Below are 20,191 nucleotides of genomic sequence, written 5' to 3' on the forward strand. Positions count from 1 at the left end.
ACCATTTCCGCCTATTTGTAGATATTGTTGGCATATATTATCATGCAAATCATCAGAAGAATAATTCTGTCTCTTCTGTTTTTGAATAGCTTTGAAACCTATTGGATTACAAAAAGTAGCTTTATGGTTAATGATAATATAGCATCTTTTTTGCACCTTGTAATATATCATAAAATATATCCATACATGTTCACAATGATACTAAAATCTGTTACACAAATTTAACTACATTAAAATGTCATTTTATCTATGTAATGCTCAAGTAATAAAATGATATATTGGTGTATTCAAGTAATAGTGAATTATTTCAAAAGTGTGAACCTTTTCTGGTCTACACATCTGGCTTCCAGTTGCTTGTGCTGCTATTACTTTCCTATTTTGAAAAAATTCACCAAGCATATATTCAACATCTACAATGAACAAGGCAATGTGAGAGCTGAACAGACGAATGTCATGTATCTGCATATGTGATATAGAAATTAATTGCAATTCAATTTATCTTTAAAAGTGAGTCTTCTCCAAATTACTTTGTAGGAAAAATTCATTTAAAAGCCTGGATTTTAGCTAAGCACGTGACCCACAGCTGGAAACTGTATATTTGCCAGCCTTCTTTGCTGAGAGCTTTCCTGAATTCAGGCCAATGGCATGTGAAAAGTGGTATGTGGAACTTCTTAAATATGAACTTCTTCCTCTGGAATTCCTTTTTCACTTTCTTAAGCACAAGTCAGAGACCCTGGCTTTTGAGCTAGAAACAGAAACAGGATGAGTCTGTAGTGCTTAAGTTTAGAATAGGAGGGTTGAGAGTGTTCTATGTTTGGGGATATACATAGAAAGTTGGGTGGCTGAACAGTATCCCCCATGGCAGATACTTCCAAGAATGACTATATGGAGACTTTCCAGCTTCCCCTGCAGCTATACATGGTTGTGTTTCAAAGTGTAGCCCAACGATGCCCAAGGTGATGAGTTTAACTTCGGGATCATCTCGCTTGTGATGAGTTCCTATTCCCTTCCTAATGGCCCCGGAATACAATTGTGGTCCTGAATTGTTTTTACCATGTGGATGAGGACAGCATCCCAGAAGATGGCAGAGCAACATGTTAGAAGGCACTTGGATTCTTTTTTTATTTTTTGAGATGGAGTGTCGCTCTGTTGCCCGGGCTAGAGTGCAGTGGCGTGATCTCGGCTCACCACAATCTCTGCCTCCCAGGTTCAAGTGATTCTCCTGCCTCAGCCTCCCAAGCAGCTGGGATTATAGGTGTGCACCACCACGCCTGGCTATTTTTTTGTATTTTTAGTAGTGATCCACCCACCTTGGCCACCCAAAGTGCTGGGATTACAGGCGTGAGCCACCGCGCCTGGCCGACACTTAGATTCTTGAATGAACTCATGAGCACCTCATCCTAGGTGCCTCACTCTATTTTTGGGTATCTTTGTTATATAACTTAGTCTATTCCGTAACTAATAGAAGTCCCTCATGTGTGAATAATGTTTTACTGTTTCAAAATACTTTTAACCGTATTTCTTCATTTCACTGATTTTTATTTATTTATTCTTGAGTGCCTAACAGAGGGGTCAGCCCTTATTGTAGGCTCAGAGAATACAGAGATAAATCAGATACTTATCAATGATGGTGGGTAACTGAGGAGGGGACAAGGATATTTTTAGGATGAAGGAAATTTGAGAAGACAGGGCAAGGCGGGACTTGAAGCACATGTGCTGGAGTTTGCCTGATACAGAACGAAATCCACCTCATTTCCTTTGATTCTGCGGTTCTCAGCCTGTGATCGCCTGACCAACAGCATCAGCGTCATCTAGGAACTTGTTAGAAATGCATGTTCTCAGCTTACCTAACCCAGATCTAATAAATGAGAGGCTCTGGGGCCAACAATCTGTGTTTTAACGAGCCCTCCAGGTAATTCTGATGCATGCGTCATGCTAAAGCTCGAAAATCACTGCTTTAACCCTCATAGCAGCTCTGGAAGCCAGTCAAGGAAGTCCATAAGGTAGCCATTTTATGTAGGAAAGAACTGAAGCTTAGAGGGGCTGGGCAATTTGCTTGTAGGGACAGAGGTAGTTAGTGGCCACCTGTGTTTTGGTGAAAGTTCATGTTCTGATCTAAATCGAAGGGACTGGACCAACTTTCTCAACTCACTATCTAGAAGATTGGGATTGGTTTCGTATACAGTATCTCTACACAGTGGTGGCAGGGAAGTGAATTTTAGACTATACATGGAAGGTACAATTGCTGTTGGCTTCTGCAGGTAGAGAGTGAAGATAGGAGTTTGCTGCAGTTATCTCACCTTGGGAATCAAGTGATCTTTTCTCAATTGATTAGGTGTGCTTCACATTGACCCCATACTGAGCTAAAGTGGACTTGGGGGCCTGTCTACAAAAATCTGTTTTCCAATGGTAAGATGGTCTTGTCAGTATAAAATGCCCAAGAGGCTCTTTCTGTGCAGGTTTATTTGGCCACAATGATTTAGCTATTGCCCTTTATGTTTCCTAATTGGTAGCTGTCCAGGTGGCATCAGTTCAGAGGCATCATACTGGAACACAACTATGACTGTTCAGAGGGTACCATAAACAGAGGTTGAAAACAAATGTCTTCATTATTTTCTTGCTGAGATAGGCATGACAGGTAAGTTCTACAAGCTAAATTTTTATCATGGACAAGGTTAACCTGAATAAATAAATAAACAGATGTATATGTATTATACACAAACATGTACTATATAAGTATATATATGACAAGCAACATTTCTCATATTTTTAAACTGGATGAAAATGTCAAGGTTTTCCTATTCTTCGTTGTACAACTTACACTGAATTAACATTAATCATCTTTTGCTAACATTTCTAATATTCATTTTTTTTTAAAAAAAAAGCAGAGAGGACAGACTATAATTTCCTTGCTCAAAAGGATGAGTCAGATTTTCAACCGTTGTGCTTATTTATATCATTACTTCTGTTGGTTTGTGTAGATATAAAGCAATGCTGCTATGCTGCTACCTGTGTTGTCAGAGGTAAAACAGATCTATAACTTAGATCCATTAACCTATTAAGAGGACTGTTGTGGAAATAGACTTTTCTATATACAGAGAGAGACCGGGGGGCATATACAAACTCTATTATAGTAGTTTCTGCAAGGCTGCTGAGGAAAACAAACAAACAAACAAACAAACAAACAAAAAACATGCATGAAGGACAAGGCCAGGAAAAGGAACACCAAGGTGTTAGCTGGGATTTTGAATCCAAACTGCAATGTGAATAGTGATTATTGCTGGATTGCAAAGTGGATGCTTTAATCCAGGCTAGAGACATACTCATGTTCTCCAAACATGTAAGCATTGCCCCTTTCATCCTAAGTGCACCCAGGAATTTTATCCCTCTGTGGGAGAGCAAGTTAGTTGATAAGAGGTAAAAATAAGAATCATTGACATCAAAATCTAGAGTTCCGCTAATCTGGGTAGAATGCCTTCAAGAGGAATTTTCTTCCAAGTGTGGCTTCAAAGAAAACTTGCCAAGAAGAGAGAGCACACCCAGTCAGGCTCATTGTAGAGAGAGTTCTATACTCAGGCACAGCCAGCCAACAAATTGTTCTTTCCCTTGACCCTTTCCTTCTTCCCTCTACCACTTCTTAGTAGAGGATTGAAGACTGGGTATATGGTGAAAACTCCACCTATGCTTTCTCAATGTCAAAGTAGATTTTCTGTTTGGAAAACTTGGTGGAAGAGGCATCAAATCAATTATTGGTGTCTTGCAAATGAGTGATCTGATCAATAGAATTTTTTACTTTTATACTTGTCTTAGGACCCAGAAGATACTCATTTATTCGTTCAACAAATCTTTGTATGCAAGCCCTACATACCAGAATAGGATTTGTGGTTGCAAAGATCACCAAGAAGCAGTTCTTGACAATGAAAAGCTCCTTTCCTCTTCAAGAGACACAGTATTAGAGGAAGAAATCAATCAACTGACTTGATCATAATGGGAGGAGAGAGAGAGAATACGTCATTTGCCATAGCTCTGAGATAGCTGTTCTCATTTCCCTGGAAAGCAAACACTTTAGGACTTCAAGCTTCCTGCTCTGAAAGACTGCATTGAATAAGTTCTGTTGACTCCTGTGTTTCCAAGATGCCTGATGCTTTTTGGCTTTGTTCTTTGTTTTCCAGAGCTGACCTTTTCTTAATGATATTTTACTGTAACCGAGGTTCATGTTGCATCAGATAGTATGATTTAGAAAAACAGAATCCCACAGGATCTTCTTGGTAATTTTTCAGTGGTTTATTAGAATTTTAAATACTTCAGAAAATGGACTTTAGAAAACCCACTTGAAAGAATTTGAAAGAGAAAAAATATTGACCTTTATAATAAATTGATACTGTTATAAAAATACACCCTAAGAACACTGGAAATGGTCCATTTAGAGTCGGACACTAGCAAAATAAGCTCTTTAATGTATCTCATAAATATATTTTAGATGCCTTTCAAATGGTGAGAGAGGAGTACAGGACAGCTTTTCATCCATAATCGCTATTTTTTCTCACCCCAGCTATCCATCCAATGTAATTTATACATGACATTTAGATAGAAGTGGGAAAGTTTCTATTTCCTGTTTTTAAACACGGGGCATGGACAGTATCAATTAGATTCTATTTGTTGTAATAACATTGATTCTAGTAGAGGTTACACATACATAAGAATTGTGTGATGTAATAAGAAAAGTAGTCAAACGTAGCTTGGAAAATGAAGGCCATCGTGATTACAGTTTTAACACAAAAATATGTTGTCTTTTTGAATATAGAATGAAGGTTATGGTTTGAGATTAAACAGAGATCACTGTAAGAGTACTTAGGTATGGAAGAAGAATGAGTCTCCCTAAAAATGTTCTCTGCCTCTGCAGAAAATGTCTGGGAGAATTGCTTCTGCGATTCCTCTTTATTTTAACCCTCTGAGTCCCTTGGTTTTGGCTTCAAGAGTGCGTACTAGCTAAGCGGAGTCAAGTTCATATTCTGAGTATAGATATCCTCTAAAATAGGGAAGATCCAAAGGATCAACAAGCAAGTAGGAATGGGGTATTAAGCAAAGAACAAAAGAGCCGGGGAAATAAATGTGTTGATCACAAGGCTGACAAGATCTCTTGAGTCAAATGTAAGTGTGTTAGAAAAGATAGTGTATTAGTCTGTTCTCATGCTGCTAATTAAGACATACCCAAGACTGGGTAATTTATAAAGGAAAGAGACTTAATTGACTCACAGTTCCAATTGGCTGGAAAGGCCTCACCATCACGGCAGAAGGTGAATGAGGAGCAAAGTCATGTCTTACATGCGGGCAGGCAACAGAGCTTGTGCGGAACAACTCCCATTTATAAAACATCAGATCTCGTGAGACTTATTCACTACCATGAGAACAGGATGGGGAAAACTGCCCCCATGATTCAATTATCTCCACCTGGCCCCACCCTCAACACATGGGGATTATTACAATTCAAGGTGAGATTTGAGTGGGGACACAGCCAAAGCATATCAGATAGAAAGCTATAAAAAATAAATCTCCAAATCATAACAGCTCAACACAATGAAGGATTGTGTTTTACTCACTTCACCAGTTGTAGCTGGTGGGAGTCAGGCATCACACAGCCACTCTTCACCCAGACACAAGGAAGCAAGAGCATCTCATTTTCTACCCCTCGCAGTCACCATGGCAGAGATGAAGAGAGCTGGAGAGCCGGTCATCTGCTCTTAAATACTTAGCTCAGGTGGAACACAAGTCTTTTCTGTCATTGTCCATTGGGCAGAGTTGTTTAATGGACCCATTTGCAAGGATGGGGAAATGTGCGTGGATGTTTCTGTGCATGGATTCATTCTCTACAAAAACAATGGAGCAGCATTTCTGCCAGGCTGTTTGAAGGACAGTCTCCCATCTGAGAGGTTCTGTGGCTGAGCCACCAAGCTCAGAGGGGCTGTGGAGGGCTTATCACACTGGCAAGTTACAAAGCTGTTGCTTTAGACTTGGGTTAGCCTGTGCTTGTGTTCTTGGAACTGATGCTTTTGACTGTCCTCTTGGTTCCCAATTCTGCCTTTACCTGGAAAGCTGCTGTATTCTCTTAGCATAGCTACTTGGGTCAGATTGGAAGGAAGAGGTCACACACCAGCATGCTTCTGTTCCTGATTTATGTTGCTGATGATACTGACAGCAGCAGGAGCAGAGGCAGTAGATTTGTGGGTGGCATTTCTTTGTCCATGGTCTCCTAAAAGGAATACTGCTGCCTATGGCATGTTCAGTACAGGATGAATACAACAGAGTTCAAAAAGAAGCCACTTTCTTCTATACCTGCCCTTCAGTAGTCAGGCCTATATTTCTATTCCAGAAAAATGTACACTAACAATCTGCCCACATTCTTTTAAAGGAGAGTTTACCATAATCTGGCCTCACTGGTTCAGCATCTGCACAGTCACCTCCCCACTGCGGGGAGAAAACAGATTCCATTCCACGGGACCTTGAATGGTATCTCTGCCTTCAGCTCTGGCACTCCAGTCCCCATTCTTAGGCTGGATCAGGATTTGAGCTCCTGTTTACATGAGTTGGGCAAACATCCACCTACGGGTAAATGAAAGGGCACAGCCAGGTTCAATGATGATAGGGAGTGACTCTGGAATACATGGTATCCACTACTTCAGCATCTTCTGGCCAGACCCGTGGTGGACTCATGTCACAAATTGCAGGAACACAGGAACAATGGATGACCAAGGAAATACTAAAAGGGTTGGGCCACTGAGAATGTTATCAGCAGCATCCATGCCAGAACATTGCACAACAGAAGACAGTGCCAGCAGCTTTTGTTAGGGCAAGAGACGAGGAATTTAGCATAGATAACAGGGCTCAGAACATCAGGCACAGTTGTCCTCTGCATAAATGTCAGTCTCCTTGACATGGGCCACTGGCAGCCTGATGGGGACCTTGGCAGGTACTGGCATTCTCAGCAGTGCTTGGCAGGTATGGAGGGTCATGCTTTTGGAGGGCACCAGCAGTAGATATCCTGCTTTTGTCTTGGCAGAGATAGGAAACTGGATCCATAGACAGCAGAGACAGGGGAGGAATAATATGACCTATACCATGTGTCATGCAGGAGGGCTGAGTCACAGAGCACACCAGAGACTGTGCTTATGATTTCCAGAAACATGTTGGAGAAATCTGAGGAGGATTGGAGTTTCTGCAGAGTTGGCTGAATATGCAAAAATACTTGCTGGCCTATGAATGAGACCTAGGACTCCATTGAGATACAGGCATCCAGGTAGTTCTTTTTCAAGCTTTTGTTCTTTAAATATTTGTTCAGTACTTAGTTGAACTAAATCCAACTAAATTTACTTTCAAAAGTCAAAACTAAATTTCCACTAATAAAAGTTATAAACCTTTTAAAACTTCAAAACAAGGAATTATATATATTTTATGTAATGATAACTTTTAGCTATCATTTTGTTTATGTTAGGATTTATTGTGTGCAATTGTTTTGATCCTAATAACTTCTTGGGAGTCACCTGGTACCATACACATTTGTAAAATTAAAGCAGTCCTTCATTTCTGTAGGCAGCCTGTGCTGTCTCCTACCTGACCTCAGAATTCTAGCTAATTCTGAGAGTGACTCTGTTGGGATTATAGCATGGCATGTCGTTGAAATACTCACCAGAAAGGAGTGGCCTCAGTGGCAAGTGTGATGGGTATCTTCTTTTCACGTTGAATTAAAGCTCTTGACTTTGAAAGAAGTAGAAGCAATTTACATTTTGCCAGTGATTAAAAAGTGTATGTGGAGCCCCGAAAATTTGGCACTGTATTTCTGATGCAGTCCAGTGACATGTTAGTTCTCTTTATGAATTGGTGGCCCCAGCAGCCATCATGTGGTTGGCCCACTTTTTTTTTTTTTTTTTTTTTTTGAGACAGAGTCTCACTCTGTCACCTAGACTGAAGTGCATAGTGCAATGGTGTGATCTTGGCTCACTGCAACCTCCACCTCCCAGGTTCAAGCAATTCTACTGCCTCAGCCTCTGGAGTAGCTGGGATCACAGGCACGTGCACCATACCCAGACAATTTTTGTGTTTTTAGTGGAGATGGGGTTTCACCATGTTGGCCAGGCTGGTCTCGAACTCCTGACCTCAAGTAATCCTCCCATCTCGGCCTGCCAAAATGCTGGGATTATAGGCGTGAGCCACCATGACTGGCCAAGGTTGGCCCACTTCTTAACTGAGCTCTAGTGTGAGTCTGTTCTCTCCAGCCTTCTATAGACTGAGAAGAACTGTCACTTAAATGAAAGCAATGTCATTGAGCCACTATGAAAAGATCGATTCTTTTGGATAGATTTTTAGCATTGAGGTCTAGCGCCATTCCTTCTGGCTTCTACTGCAGCTTCTCTTGATTGACTTTCTTGCTTAATCCCCAGTTGATAATATTGTTGCAGCTTTATTTTCAAGTCCTGAATGGGGAGCTCTAAGAGATCCTACATTTTTATGAATAAACTCATATCTCAGTGGGCTGAAGAGCAGGCCTTGAGTCCAAGTCCCATGCACAGCTCCTGTGTAAAACCCATTGCTAGCTCCTCTATTCTGGAACATCCCTACACAGTCTAATGAAAAATAAGTATTGGGTTTGTAAACAAAGTCTATGTCTTAATTCAGATTTGTTTGAAATTTCATTGCTGGGGGAAACCCAGAAGAGCCTCTCACTGAGCTTTTGCTTTGTTTCTAGAGCCTCCTCCATTATCTGAAGGGGGATATAGTCCTAACAAGGGTGATTAGGTAATCAGTGGGCTTGGCCAATGAGGTAGACCGTATTTTTGTTTTCAAATTATTTACCTGCCTCCTCTGTTAAGAGAATAGCACATCTCAACCCATTGTTTGTGACTTTTGATGCCTTCTGTAGGAATAGTCAAATGTGGCTTGTGTGATTCATTTTGATTAACAGCATATGAGTAGATGTGACATTGGCCCTGTCCAGGAAGAAGCTTCGGCACCACTGTGTAAGGACCAGTCATTTTACTCTTCCCCTGTGACATAAGAACAGCCCATTGCACATGGAGGCTGCTTCAGCCTGGATGACTTGAAAAGACAGTAGAGTAGAGATACAGGCTATCTGTAATTGGAACAAAACCACACTGGACCTGCAGCTGACAGGAAACACAACTGACACAATAACCTTTTTTGGAAGTTGCTGAGATTTGTGGGGGGACATTGTTATGCAGTATGACCTAGCAAATACTGGCTAATGCACATACGATGTCTCTAGACTGGAACCCAGGTCACATAATGAAAATGGTGATTCAGCAGCTAGGGTCAGGGAAATACTGAGTAGCATTTAACACAGATGAGGTTGTTGTCTTGTTTCACACAGAGCCTGAAATAAAAGTAGGTAGTCATGACAGGGCTGTGAAGCTTGAATAAATGGAGCAACTAATTTCAGACTTTCATTTATCCTCACCCACACCTATCATTCATTTGTGGAGGACTTACTGTGTACAAGTTACTGTGCTACGCTGCAGATGCTGACTATACAAAGAGGCATGGAATACAGTCTACGACCTCTAAACTTTCGGATGCAGTTGGTGTAAATATGATGATACTCATATGAGGGTAGCACGTGAACTATGGAGAGGATACATGCCCTGCGAATTTCGAGAAAGGAATTCTCATTTCAGATTGAGCCATTTAATTACAAGGTAGAGGGTATATTTTATTTTGATTTGTACCCTCCAAACAGTGGTATATTGGAGCTGGTTCCTACTGACTCAAGTGAGCCAATGATGCATGTCTCTTCCTGACTCTGGGTTCAGGATATCAGATGGTAGTTTGAAATTAGCCATGGTAGGTGTATTTATACCACAAACCATCAAATACTAAAAATTAGGGCTTTTAAAAAATGTTTGAGAGGCAGGGTATCAATATGCTTCTGCCTCCAACTACTATGAGGTACAAAGAGTTGAAGTGAATTGAATTGTTCTTGTAGTGAACTGAGAGGTTTTGAAATGAAGAATAATTTCAAAGGTGGTTTTAGGGATATATTAATCTGGCATTGATACATAGGAAATGCAAGAGTTGAGAAACTCTAGCCAGAAAACGGTTATGAGCCTTTTAAAATAATCTAGCAACAAGGAGCTAAGGAAGTAACTCTTACTTAGAAAGAGGTGAATCAAAGAATCTTTTAGTGAAGACTTTAATTTTGGCAAACAAGTTCAAGCTAAATGACCCTGAGTAGATACTCTTTAAATACTTGTTGAATTAAATTGAATTCAAGAAGAACTGTGTTCCAGAATTTAATTCTCTGTTCTTTTTCTTTTTTCCTGTACTCTTCTAGATTTTGTTCATTCTCTTTGACCTTTATTTGCTTATACATTTTTATTTTTTTATGTAGCTCTCTTTTTCTATCATTTTTTCTTTCTCTACTTCAGTCCTAGAGTAATTAGTAACTAATCACTTTACTAGCTGCCTAGAAACTTGGATAACAAAATCTCTTGGTAGATGGGTTTTAAATGTGGAGTGGTAGATCGATTTCTCCAAAAGAACAGGTAATTTATATTCTCCAACACAGGTATTGCAACATTGAGGCTATTTCTGGATTGAAAAATACTTCATGCTTTCCACATGCTTACTTCAGTAACATTTTATAGATGAAAACAACAAAATGAATGATATATGAGTCACCTTTAAAACGTCAATGTGCCTGTCAAATTAATTGCACCACCTAAACACCAAATTCATTCCTTTAATTGAAAGTCTTATAGGTGCCCCCCTCAGAATATGCTATAGTTAATGATCAATTGTTGCCATAAATGATTTAACATTTGTATACACATGAGATGACATGGTCATAATTCACGGAAATGCCAATGTTGTGAAATTAGCACAAACAGTGATAAATGTGCTGTCAATTTCTATATAATTACCCCAGATCTATCATGCTATTTTGGTATGTTGAAATGCATTAGAGCATACCAAATGTGCATCATCCCAGTGATCAATATCCTATTTCAAATACAAACGTTACTGTATAATTATCATGTTATTCTTTCTGATGGTTTTATATTGAGCTATGTTGCATTTCAATTTAAAAAGTAAAATCACAGAGTGTCCACCTGGATTAGAATCATGACACTGTTCATGATTAGCACATTGCTGATACCTGCAATTTTAATTTAGACATTAATTATGGTTTGTGACTTCATTTACATGTTAGATAATTTAATTCGTCCACTTGAAATAGTCTCTTCTGGCTGACTATATTTTACCCTAAATACATCTTACACTCTGAGACTTTGCTCTGAAAATGTGTTCTTTTAGTGTGTTTGATTTTTTTTCTTCCTTCCTTGCGGTTTTGCTGTGCTTTCTCTTCTTGGTTCTGTTTATTTAATTTTGCTGAGGTGGTGGTGTTTTCTAGGTCAAAGATTGAGTTCAATTAGGAGGGACTAGTAATTGTGCAATATAAAACTACCTCTCTGCCAGGTAAAACAGATTATTTTTGTACAGTCAGATAGTTCAAAACATTTTCTGATAGTTTCTAGAAACAAAAGAGGGAACATAAACCCTTTGGTTTTGCAAGCTTCCCAGCTTAATCACATCTTTTTAAAGGTGCAACAAGATACACCCTTGGCCTTCCTCATTGTCCCTGAAGACCCACAACAGGGAGTAAGTGGTAATGTGTCTGAAGCCTGCATCCGGCTTGCCTGAAGCTCCAGGTCTGATGTCACCCAGTCATTGAGTGCACTGGCAGAGCCCTCAGCAGACACCTCTCCGGGCTGCTCTGTTGTCTCATTGCTGCATAAGCAGTCTCATATTTTATAAGTCAGATAACCTTATTTTCTTTTTGGAAAAAAATGAGCATTCACTGGGAGATAGTAATCTCGTAAAGATTTTAAAAGACAGGTTAACCTGTGGTCTAAACATCTAAGCAGAAAAATTGCGACCTTTGAAGGAGGCATAATGCAGGAGGAAGTGAGAAACCTGGGAAACTTCTAGGATGTTTTCTAAACCTGTGGATGGTCTGTGGATATAGCGTGCGTGCTCGTCCCGAGGTCTATGGAGAAGCAGCTATACCGGAGTGACAGCAGGGTTTCTCTGCTGGTCTCTGACCTCTCTTTGACTAATATATTCTTTTGGGCCAAGGAAATCCTATATCCAATTGATAACACAAACTAGACAAGAAAACACGTGGGCACACCCTGGGATAATTCTTTGGAAGTGTTTTTCAGGACTTCGTGGCCTCCAGCCTGCCTTTCCACATGGCTGCTTACCTTTGCCTTGTGATTTCTCTGGACTTTTTCAAACCTTCATGGTTAACCAAATTCATTATCTGAGTTTTCCCTTCCCTTTCCTGTCACTTTCAAATATGAATTTTAACACAGGTCCCTTGTGACCTCCTCACTCAATTTCACCCTTCATCCTAACTTTTTTAGTTCCAAACCTACTGACTTTCTGTCCTGTGTGTTGGCCATGCTCCATCCTGCCACAGAGCTCTTGTCCAAGACTAAACAATTCTTTCCAGTTTTTCCCTTGTTAATTTATATCATCTTTCAGATAAATCTCGGTTCAAGCATCAGTTTCCATGAGAATCCCTTCCTGATCTCCCTGGCCAGGGGAAATCGTCTAACAACGTCATCAGGTTTATATGTTTGATTATTTGGTTAACAGCTTCCCTCTCCACTAGACTGTAAGCACCACAAGGGCAGGAATCATGTCTGATTTGTTCAGAGTATCTGTTAACACATCCTCTCCCCTCACCATATGTATGTGTGTGTGTGTGTGCATTTATTTGAATATATGTAGATACATTTATAAATGAATGAATGGATAGACAAAAACTCATTACAGATATTTGTAATTCCATTGTGAAATTATCTAATCTGCCAGGCGCGGTGGCTCACGCCTGTAATCCCAGCACTTTGGGAGGCTGAGGCGGGTGGATCACGAGGTCAGGAGATCGAGACCATCCTGGCGAACACGGTGAAACACCATCTCTACTAAAAATACAAAAAAATTAGCCGGGCGAGGTGGCGGGCATCTGTAGTCCCAGCTACTCGGGAGGCTGAGGCAGGAGAATGGCGTGAACCTGGGAGGTGGCGGAGCTTGCAGTGAGCCAAGATCGCGCCACTGCACTCCAGCCTGGGCGACAGAGCGAGACTCCGTCTCAAAAAAAAAAAAAAAAGAAATTATCTAATCTGTATATACAAGGAGAACAACAAATGGCAAATATGGATATTAGTAACACAAATAACTTTTCAATATATTTTCATAACTTCTCTAAAATAAAATATGATATTTAAAGCTTTGTAACAGCATATTTTAAAAAATGGATTGTAAAAGATACTTTTCTACATGTTCTCTCATTGAATTCTCAGAACTGCCCTCTCTCCATTTTAGAGTTAAGGAAGGTGAGATCAGTTAAGGCAAGAAACTCTCTAAGGGTAGAATTTGAACCTAGATTGTCTCAGTTCTAGGACAGAGCTCTTTCTATAACACAGAACTGCTGCCATTTCTAGTATAATATTTTCAGCATAATATTTGATTTAATTACTACTACCCGAAATATTTTATTTTAAATGCATTTATAATTTTCTGTGATATATGTGAAGTTTGATTTTAATTATGCTGCTTTTGTGTCAAGATAATGATAGAAATCAATGAAAAACATGCGTATGTTTACCTGTATTATTAATTTATGCAAAAATTTTTAATGACACTGCTACAAACTAACATACAACAGCTGTTTCTTCATTACATAAGATGGGGACATTTTGCTTTTCATCTAGAGGTTTTCAAACATCCATATGTTGAGTATTTTAGCCCTAGCAGGCATATTATGCTGTTTATAAAGACAGAAGGTCTGAAACAGGGGCAGGCATTTTTTAAGATAAGTTTTATCAGAGAAACAAAAAGCGGTTGGTAATACTAGTCTTTGTTCCCCCTTTGTGGGCAAAGGAAATTCACAAATCCAGAAGAAAGTTAATCATTCCTTCATAAACACTGAAACCACCTATGATACCCTTTCAAAATTATCTAATTGGACTCAAACCAGCCATGTTCTTCCTCTGTTCCTCCTGGAAATTGAAGGGGTAAAATATTGCACAGGAAGACAAGTTCCTAGTTTGTATGTTTTGCTGAAGGCAGCCACCCTCCTTGCTACTGCAGACCTATCGTCTACCTTTTGGGTGTTCGCTGCATTCTATCCTAACAGTTTGCTGAGGCTGGCAATAACTATTAATCTTAGAGCAAATAACCCTTCCTTTGTGCATCAGGTTTCTTACAGTAATTAAAAGCAAGAGCCACATATTTGAACATTAAGAAAAAAAAAAACAGCAGATTTTTATGTGTTTCAAAGAACGTATATTAATATCGTCTGGCTTCTCACCATCCATTTCAAGTTAAAATAATTAGATGTAACTCTTTGTAATACACATTTTCAGGGAGAATATAGGGTTAGAGGATGTTTTCTACACTATTTTGTGTGAGTACACAACTGGCATAGACTCTTTGAAGGGTAGTTCGATAATTTATTTTAAAATTTTAAAAGCACCTATCCTTTCATTCAACAAATTCATATTTAAAATTTATGTCATGGACGCTATTATCCTTAGCAAATTATTAATACCATAGGAACAGAAAATGAAATCCTGCATGTTCTCACTTATAAGTGGGAGCTAAATGATGACAACACAGGGACACAGAGAGGGGAACGACACACACTGAGGCCTATTGGAGGGTGGAGGGTGAGAGGAGTGAGAGGATCAGAAAAATAATTAATAGGTACTAGACTTAATACCTGGGTGATGAAACAGTCTGTACAGCAAACCCCCATGACACAAGTTTACCTATGTAACAAACCTCCACTTGTACCCCAGATCTTAATATAAAAGTTAAAAACAATTTTTTAAAAATAAATAAAATTTATGGATTTCTCACCTTTGTACACAAAAATAAAAAAGCAACCCAAATATCAATCAATAAAAATAGGTATAATAAATTATGGAAAACTTGTGAAGACATATCGCTAAATGAGAAAAATATAAATGAGAATATTATACATAGAATATTTCCAAAGTATATGATATATATGTGTATGTATGTGTGTGTGTAGCTATATGTGCATGTTGTAGTAGTGAAAAGGCACCCTGGCATGACTGACTCCATTTGGCTCCTAACCCCCATGGTGGTATCTTTCAGGTTAACTGCCTTTGCTTATCTCTGCATGTAGGCCAAGGTAACTATGAGAGGAACTTAGCTTATTGTTTAAATGGTAATAATCCCTTCCTAGAATGAGTCCCAAGGAGATAAGGGAGGGTGTACACACAAGTAACAATGTTGTATTGAGGATTTATGGGAGTGTTGTGACTCTCCAAAGATGGAAAGGTTTCTTGGCCTCCTCATACCTTCACTGGCACCTAGATGTCTCCGGTCATCAGGTGCCTCCTGATCCCAAACCCCTCCTCTTCCCCCTGCCATTAACATAAAAAGGGCCTGAAATTTGTTCTGATTTAAGATGGTTCTTCAGGACATTAGTCTACCATCTTCCCAGAAGACTCTGCAAAAAGTTATTTTCCTTGCTCCAACTCCTTGTCTCTCGACTTACTGATTGTCATGCAGTAAGCAGAATAAGTTTGGACTTAGCTACAATATGTGTAGGAAATTTGTGATAAGATACTTAAAAATGTTTAACAGTAGTCACATCTGTAAGGTGAGAATGAGAAAAAAAGAAAATGCTTGTCTTTTTGTACTGTTTGCATTTTTCAAATAAATTCATGTACGACTTGTAAAAGATTAATTAAATTTAAAGTACGTTGAGAATCTTGAAGTAAGATGGCAGTAAGTGAATTATGTTTGATTTACCCTCTTCTATCTTTCTGTAAATCTATAGTCTGTACTTAAATGTAAGAACTGAAACTATAAAAATCCTAGAAAAAAATCTAGGAAATATGATTATGTTCAGAGGCCAAGGCGGGTGGATCACAAGGTCAGGAGATCAAGACCATCCTGGCTAACACGGTGAAACCCCGTCTCTACTAAAAATACAAAAAAGTCAGCTGGGCATGGTGGCGGGCGCCTGTAGTCCCAGCTTCTGGGTAGGCTGAGGCAGGAGAATGGCGTGAACCCAGGAAGCAGAGCTTGCAGTGAGCCAAGATGGCGCCACTGCACTCCAGCCTGGGCGAGAGTGCGAGACTCCATCTCAAAAAAAAAAAAAAAAAAAAAAAAAAAAGAAATATGATTCTGGACATAGGCCTTGGCGAAGAATTTATGACTAAATCCTCAAAAGCAATTACAACAAAACCAAAAACTGACCAGTGGGACCTAATTAAACTAAAGAGCTTCTGCACAGCCAAAGAAACTATCAACAGAGTAAGCAGAGAACTTACAGAATGGAAGGAAATATGTGCAAACTACGCATCTGACAAAGATATAGTATCCAAAAGAATACTAGCTAATCTTAGTATATCATTATACTTAGTTCATTCTTAATATAATTGTCTTAATTCAACAAGCAAAGAACAAATAATCCCATTAAAAAGTGGGCAAAGGACATAAACAGACACTTCTCGAAAGAAGACATGCAAGTGGCCAAGAAACATGAAAAAATTCTCAATATCACTAATCATCAGAGAAATGCAAATCAAAACCACAATGAGATACCATCTCACACCAATCAGAATGGCTATTACTAAAAAATAAAAAAATAGTAGATGTTGATGAGGCTGAGGCTGTGGAGAAAAGGGAATGTTTATACACTGTTGATGGAACTATAAATTAGTTCAGCCACTGTGGAAAGCAGTTTGGAGATTTCTCAAAAAACTTACAACAGAACTACCATTTGATCCAGCAATCCTATTACTGGGTATATACCCAGAGGAAAATAGATCATTCTACCAAAAAGTCACATGCACTCATATGTTAACTGCAGCACTATTCACAATAATGTAGACACAGAATCACCCTAAGTGCCCAATGGTAGATTGGATAAAGAAAATGTGGTACATATATACAATTGAATACTACACACCCATAGCAAACAATGAAATCATGTCCATTGCAGCAACGTAGATGTAGCTGGAGGCCATTATTCGAAATGAATTAACACAGGAACAGAAAACCAACTACTGCATAGTCTCACATATAAGTGGGAGCTAAACACTGAGTACACATGGACATAAAGATGGGAACAATGGTCAGTGGGGACTCCTAGAGGAGGGAGGGTGGCAAAGGTTGAGAAACTACCTATTGGATTCTAGGGACATGACCTGGGTGACAGATTCAGTCACATCCAAAACCTCAGAATCACACAATTTACCCATGTGACAAACCTGTATATGTAACCCTGAATCTAAAATAAAAATTGAAGTTAAAAAAAAAGTAAATGGAAGCTTGCTTTAAAAAAATATTCTGCCAGAAGGGCTTCTTGGTAAAATAATTGAGAAATGTTCTATACTTTATCTCCTACTAAATAGAAGATAACATAAAATTTGCTAATTAAAAGCTCTGAGAAGTCCTACTTCTATGGTAAAGAAATCTGATCCCTGCCACCCCCACACCTGAAAATCTAGTCTATAGTAAAAGCTGATTTATTTATCTTCTTTATTTATTTTTGGAGACAGGGATCTTGCTGTGTTGCCCAGGCTGGCCTTATACTCCTGGGCTCAAACGATCTTCCTGCCTCAGCCACCTGAGTAGCTGGGACTACAGGTGCACACCACTGCCCCCTGCTATTTATTTACCTTTAAACTTTAACTGCCTACTTTTTCCCCGTCCTCCATTATACCACTTCCTTCACCCCCAATACAGACTGGGTGACTTTTATATTACGTGGTGAGATCCTCTTGTCGCAGCTGTAGAGATCAAGAATCACTTGACCAATAAGAAATTCTCCCTCTGGAATTTTGAGCTAGAACTAGGACATTTGTCAGTTTGGTCTCTCTTGAGCCCAGATACGTAGTTCCAAGATTGAAGTAATGGTTTTAAATATGCACAAGGGAAGTAGAAAAAGGTGGTTTGCCTAGAGGGAAAAAAATACCACAGATGACCCCAGAAACAGACATTGGCCATGGGGCTGAAGAGAGGCTGAGGCACTTGCTTCCTTGAACTCGTTTGACCCATCTGTTTAGTCTCTTATGATGCCTTCCTGTACTTCTTAACTTTGGATTAGTGAGTTTCCCACTGAAGCCTCACTGTGTTTTGTTTAAGCCAGGTAGAGTAGAATTTTTATTACTTGCTTCTGAAAGTACTTGGACTGACGGTGCCCATGGAGACACAGAAAGACCAAATCCCGCAACAGTACTGGAAACCAGGTTACCCATATGCCACATTTGGGAGAAATTTCTACTTATTGCTCTGAGAATGAGGAACCAAGAAACAGGTGCCTCAAAATACTCCATCCTTGGGCAAATTCAGAAGTAGGAAGGAAGAGATATGACATGACAAGCCAAAGTTGTCTATCTGAATTTAAAGACACAAAAGCAACACCAGACAGAAATTTGGGCAGGCCCCCTGGACTGCTACCTTCCCAGCTTCCCCCACCTGAAAGCAATCCATTCAGAAAATGCAGTTCAAGTATGTAATTAACTGACCCAGGTGAGGGAGCAGGTGGGTGGGGCAGGGTAGGACATAAAATTCTAAAACAAGTGAAAATTGCCCAGGGGAAGAGAAAGGAAGTGCTATATATAAGAAAATGTTGTTTTTCAGTTATAGGCAAAGAGAAACAATTGTGAACTAGTTTAAAAATTTCAGGATACAAATTCAATTCCAGAAGATCAGAGAACTACCGCTATTCAACAAAGTTGCCCAAGATTCATTTCTAGTAGGTCCTGGTATTGAACTCAGTTATTTATAGCAACCTACCTTCCAGGTTCATATTTGGAAATGGAATCCAATTAACATATTAATCCTCTTGAGGAAAGAGAAGTTCCTCTACATACTTATATCGGGTATTGGCAAAAATGTATCTCCATAGATCTCTGTCTTCATTTAAAGATGAATAAGCAAGGAAAAATCAGGCATTACCACCACCCCCTCCCCCCAAAAAAGGCAGAAAAACATAAAAAGGGATAAAAGGGGAAAGTCTGAAAGTAAAACTCATCCATTACTACAAAGAGAAAAAAAAATAGAAAATAGGTTCTTTATATTCTCAAGGAGTTAAAATAACATTTTTAAAAAATAACATAAGGATGGGTCACTATGAGGGGGAAGATGGAAGCAGTGAGTAACAGAACACATAAAAAGGTAAGGAGAGGCCGGGCGCAGTGTCTCATGCCTGTAATCCTAGCACTTTGGTAGGCCGAGGTGCGCAGATCACGAGGTCAGGAATTCGAGACCATCCTGGCCAACATGGTGAAACCCCGTCTCTACTAAAAACACAAAAATTAGCTGGGCATGGTGGCAGGCACCTGTAATCCCAACTACTCAGAAGGCTGAGGCAGGAGAATTGCTTGAACCTGGGAGGTGGAGGTTTCAGTGAGCCAAGATCATGCTATTGCACTCCAGTTTGGACGATAGGGTGAGACTCTGTCTCAAAAACAAACAAAACAAACAAATAAACAAAACAAAGGAGAGACTGCAAGGATGCAAAATACCACAGTATGATTGATATCCTGGCAGAGAGAGGAAAGAGCAGAAGTGACATCAGGAAATTATGCTAGTGACAAAATTTGCTTCTGATCTGGTGTGGACACCAGCCTGTGTGACCTGCTTTATGCATTACCTACTGATTGGCAATGTCTGAATCTTCCTCCATAGCCTGTATTACTATGTTTTTGCTAATAAGACATCCTTTAAATCCTGAGTCTTCACTGATTTCTTCAAAAGGCATTTTGTTGACTACAGTCTCCTTGCAATACTAGAAGAGAAGAGTTAGGATGTTTCAACACAAAGAAAAGGTAAATGTTTGAGGTGATGGATATCCCAGTTACCCTTATCTGATCATTACACATTGTATATATGTATGAAATATCACATGTACCACCCAAATATGTACAGCTATTTTATATCAATAAAAAAGATAATTTGAACCTGACTACTGGGTGAAGGTTGCTACAGCACTCTCTTCTCTCTGAACCCTAGGTATTCTCTCTTCTGTTTTCTCTGTGCACAATCAGCATTATTTTCTACATGCTGCAGCAAAGAAATAAGGATTTCCAGACTTCTTTGTTGAGAACATCTTTGTTTTATTTGT

The 20,191-nt window shown here is 39.3% G+C and overlaps 1 long non-coding RNA gene across 2 annotated transcripts in view; it reads left to right on the forward strand.

Annotated features, from left to right (window-relative positions):
• Positions 1-7,153: 7,153 nt before the first annotated feature.
• LOC102141289 (uncharacterized) overlaps positions 7,154-20,191 on the forward strand; it is a 133,876-nt gene continuing 120,838 nt past the window's right edge. For both annotated transcript variants that reach the window (XR_010585863.2, XR_001489724.3), the window contains exon 1: positions 7,154-7,294. This is a non-coding gene — a long non-coding RNA (uncharacterized lncRNA). The remainder of the gene's footprint in view (positions 7,295-20,191) is intronic.

This window comes from Macaca fascicularis, chromosome 3 (assembly GCF_037993035.2).
Source record: "Macaca fascicularis isolate 582-1 chromosome 3, T2T-MFA8v1.1".
In the NCBI taxonomy this organism is placed as follows: Eukaryota; Metazoa; Chordata; class Mammalia; order Primates; family Cercopithecidae; genus Macaca; species Macaca fascicularis.